Raw genomic sequence first — 5,083 nt, forward strand, 5'->3', positions numbered from 1 at the left:
TGCCAAGTCCACTGTGGTAATGGAAAATGCAGTAGCACTTAGGTGGTGATGTGTTTCCCAGATTGGACACTATATGGCTTTAGAAACTAATTTAAAAATACACATGACAGCAGCAGTGACCTCAGCCCATGCATAATTCAGACCCTAGCTCCCTTCAGGGAAAGATAACTGAACTGCTGCCTCAGTACTACTGCTATCATTGCTAGTATTAAGACACTATGCACAATGGAAGAAGCCCCACAGAAATCAACATCTTATTTTCATAGTTTCTAACATTTGCAAGATTGGAGCCTTCTCAGGAGCCCTTCACCACACAGCTCTTCCCATTGATTCTGTAAAGTATTGAGACCAGAGGTAGAAGGCAGCTCAGTACCTATGAAACAAAAAAACAGGGTTTTGACTGCTTGTTACTGCTCTCATGCAAGAATCTTGATCATGACTGAAGGGGGAAAAAGCTTGTCTCGCTCAGTGTTCCTTATGTAGTGTCTATCAGATTCAGGTAAACCTCTTCAGCTCTGACTTGGAAGGACCCTTTACCAGGTATGCAGGTGTTGCAGCTGGGACTTATGACAGCATGAGGAGCCCTCTCAGCAAATTTGCAGATGATGTTGAGTGGTGTGTGTGTGGGTGCGCGTGTGTTGCTGCCTATTGACTGAAGGACAGGACTGTGGTTCTGAAGAACCTGGGCAGGATGAAGTCTGGAGTCTGACCGGAACTTTGCAAAGATTAAGATTGCAAATAAAAACCTTGCACCATGGGAGTAATTATTACATGCACCAGCACGGAGCGAGGACTGACCAGCTAGGAAGGTGCTCTGCACAAAAAGACCCTGTGGGCAAGGTGGGCAACAAGCTGAACAAGAGCCAGCAATATGACCTTGCAGCAAACAAGGCCAACGGCATTCTGGGCTGTCATAGCAAGAAGGTAGCCAGCAGACCAGGAGGCTCATCCTTCACATCTATTCAGCATTTGTGAGACCATATCTGGAATGATCTGTTCAGAGTTTTGGCTTTCCAGTACAGAAAACATATTGACATCCTGGAATGAGTCCTGCACAGGGCAATGTGGATGGTCAGAGCACTTGATATATGAGAAGCTGAGAGCTGGGTTTGTTCAGCACTGAGAAGAGAAGGTGTGGGAGACCTTACGACTTCCTGGCCAGAGGACACAAAAATGATGGTGCCAGACTCTTCTCTGAGGTACGTGGTGATAGCACAAGAGGCAACAAGGAAAAGGTAGAACACAGGAAATTCTGATTAGATACCAGGATCTATTTTTACCACATTAGTGTTCAAACACCATGGCACTAAGTCCCAGAGAGACTGCAACATCTCCATCCTTGGAGATGTTCAAGCCTCAGGTGGACACAGCCCTGAGCAACCTGATCTGATTAGACCTGTTATGAGCAGCAGGTTGGGCTAGATGACCTCTGAAGGTCCCGTTCAAGCCTAAACTATTCTTTGACTCTATGGTCTATGGATGTAGTGGTATGATCTACAAGAGAGATAAAAATGCGAAAAGAAAAACAGAGAAGTCAGAAAGAAAGAGGAGGGGAAAAAAAGAGAGGGAGAAAGAGAAGATGACCAAAACATAATCTGGAGAAAAAACAGACAGAGAAAGAGTAAGTGCTGATGCTGTTGTGATATCCTAAGAAAAATATCTCTGTTGAGAAACAGGGTGTCATTTTAAAAATGCGCTCCTACAATGTTTACTTTTATAACATACTTAAATGTCTTAGAAAAATACTAGGTCATGCTTTAAATTAGAATTATTCTATTTTAAATTATATATATATAATAGCATATTGTATTTCAAAATATATTTTTCTTCGAAAGTGTAGCATTTACAAATTACAAGGTTTAGACAGGTTTAATTCAGATTTTTCTGCATAGGTACTGAATAACTTTAATGTTGACACACTAAATTAGTATATGAGCATTAACTATGTTTCCAGAGGATCCCTGCTTGACCAAGGAGATAAAGCAGCCAATCCGTACTTTTTTAGAAGCTTTGCTATTTATTTTTTTTATTGCATTGTACCTCCATACTAACTTCTTGCTGATTACAACAGTATTAATTACATTTGGATTCTTCTATGGTCTTTGTGACTTTAGCACGAGTTCTCATAAACAGCAGTTAATGTGTCTGTCAGATTTGGAGAAGGTATATAATTTTCTGTTCCATAAGAGGAATTTCATGTACAGATTGGTTGAGAATTGCCTGAACTGTCCACTGACGATAAGAGAAATTGGGTGCTTTGAACCTCATATTTGGGAATAGTTAACAAGTTTATAGTGTTTTACATGTTTAAAACATCCTTGCAATTGATTTCATTTATCAACACGAGCTTCCAACCTCGATCCAGGTTAAGTCATTCAGACACTTCAAAAATGAGTAATTTGTACAGTGCAAATGCACATTTTGTGAAATTACACTGACCCGCAACTTATGCCATCAGCAAAGGTCAGGTCGTCATAGTGACAGACAGGAGATCTTTGTCACTTAAACTAATAGTTTCAGTAGTTGTTCCTTCTGTAGACTGACCACCCAGGGAGGCAGGGCAGAGAGTTTTCTAGTTGATTTCATATCCTTTTACCAAAGGGAAAAAGATAGTCATAGTACTCCGTAATTCAAAGACAAATTTCTGAGGCAATGGTGCTTGTTACTTTGTTATAAAGTGTGCTATTTCAGTTTTTCCATGCTGTCTTTTCCCATTTTCCCTCTCTTCACCTAATCCTTGCTCACACACTCGGGCTGTCTCTGCCTCCTTCTTTCCAGCCCTCCCTGTACTCTGGGAAGTACCCCAGTCTGTCTTCCCATCCTTTGGACCCCTGATATCTTATCGTACCTTAGGACCAAGCAGTCCCACCGCTTGTGCTGTGTCTCCCGTGCTCCTTGTGTAGGACATCTCTGCGGTGGGGGGAAATCTCCCTGCTCCTTCTCATGTCCAGAGCGGGCTCTCCAGGTACTTCCAGGGCTGGTGGGTGGCCAGAAGGCCCAGGCCGGAGCATGTCTCAGCATTCATTTGTTGATACACTGTTCATTCAGACACAGAAGCTCTAAACAGATGCAGCACACTCACTACGGATTAAATCTCTGGAGAATTTGACACAAACACAGCTCCCTTGAGCATACCAAACTGAGGCATGGTGTGTAGGTTGTGGTGCTTTTCGTGTTTTGGGAGGTTGTGTGTCAACTTTCTACTTCTCACTTTAAAATGTGATGAAGTTTTTGTTGTTGTTGTTGTTTGTTTTGTTTTGTTTTGTAGACAGTGAATATGTGTATTTGTCAGGCCCCACGTGACTGAACTTTAGCTTAAAGTTTAGTTTAGCTTTAGAACTTAAAAATATAAACCAATTTAATGCAGATATCTTGCAGAGGCAAGTCCAGCCCTAACAACAAGGGTTTAATAAAGTAAAAACAAATTGAGCCTTGTACAGAAAGTGCTGGCAACATTAACCATAGATACCAGTGCTATTTCTGTACATAATTTCCCAAGTTTTCATATGTTTCAACTGTTGCTATTTTCTCCTTCTTTTTATGAAATACTGGAACAGAACCATGAGTCTGCATTTCATACAGTTTTGAGATAGTGTGCTTAGCTTGGCACAACTATGTTTTTTATCCATTTTTAAATCATTTCCCCTTTTTTTTTTTAATTTTATTTGCTACGTTCTTCCAATAATTATCATTTTACAATTGAGAGGTAATAGAAACATGACTCAGACAAACCAATTGGTTAACATACTTGCTTCTGGTATATACTTACGCAAATTATATCAGACATTAAAAAAAAAATCAAAAAAATAATTTCAAATGTTAGCAGTAGCAGGACAAGGAAATGCATTTCTTCTTCAGGATTAATGACAGACCGGTGTTAATAGCTTCACAAATATTTATAGCTTAGAGCCCTTTGAAATACACCTAACTCCTGCTAACATCACCCTGTATATGCGTCCTGATATACCTGCTATGGTATCAGGGCACTGAATTTTGGTGGTTGTGTTTCTAACAGGCACCTAAATGCTTATGAAAAGGAGAAATTGTTGCAAAATGTGTAATCCAATGCAATGTCACTGAGAAACCAGAACTACACCTCAAACACTTACTCCAGTAAACAGCTGTAAGAGTAAAGCTGTTCATGCTCCAAGGAGCCTGCAATATAAATAATATTCTTTCTGTTCCTGCCTTAAAGGACTACAGAGTGAAACAGAGTGAGGAAAGTTGTCTAAATCATTAGGATTTAACCATGCACCTTTTGAAATTACTGAGAATATTCCTATAGTTTGAAGAAAGACTTATGGAGCAGGGTTTTCTCCTGTTTCTACACTTGACGATGGCTTTTGGGGCTTGATTTCTCCCTTCCCATTTTTATAGTTCTGCCTCAAATCTCAGTCACGTTGTTCGTTGTTCCCTTTCAAATCTGAGGTTTGTTTTTTTTTTAATAGTCCTTCATGGACATTATACAACATCTCTGTATGTGTTTCTGTTTTGTGAGGGAGATAGTGAATTATACTAGTACTAATGTTTAATAACTAGCCAAAATATTCACCCTTGACATTCTCAGTACTGTAATGCTAATTAAGCAAAATAAACAGAGATGAAATGAAAGCTGGTCAAAGTACTCATCCGTTCTTAAGATTTAATTTGGGTTCAGAAACGTAGCTGACGGGAGAGGGAAAAGGGAATTACCAGTACGCCCGTGCGCGAACAACGAAACCTTGATTTTTTTCTTTCTTTAACCTTATACTGAAGACTTGTGATTTAAAGGTCATTCGAGAAGAGGAATCAAGGTCAGCCGCTGCTGATCCCCAACCCGAGGTGGCCTTTCTTTTCTCCCGGTTCTCCGCTCCCCCGCTCCACGGCGCTTTGCCGCGGGGCACCCAGCCCCGGCCGCACCCGCCGCTTCCACGCGTTTCTGCCCGGGCTGAGCGGGGAAAGTTCCCCAAACTTCGCCCCGACCGCGGCCATCAGAGGCCGATCCGTGCCGAGCCGTGCGGGGCCGGGCGCCACCAGGGCGGGGGGCGGGCCGGGGGAGGAGCGCTGCGGGGCCGGGCCGGGCCGGGCCGAGCCGAGCCGAGCG

The sequence above is a fragment of the Anser cygnoides genome, chromosome 1, assembly GCF_040182565.1.
Source record: "Anser cygnoides isolate HZ-2024a breed goose chromosome 1, Taihu_goose_T2T_genome, whole genome shotgun sequence".
NCBI classification, from domain to species: domain Eukaryota; kingdom Metazoa; phylum Chordata; class Aves; order Anseriformes; family Anatidae; genus Anser; species Anser cygnoides.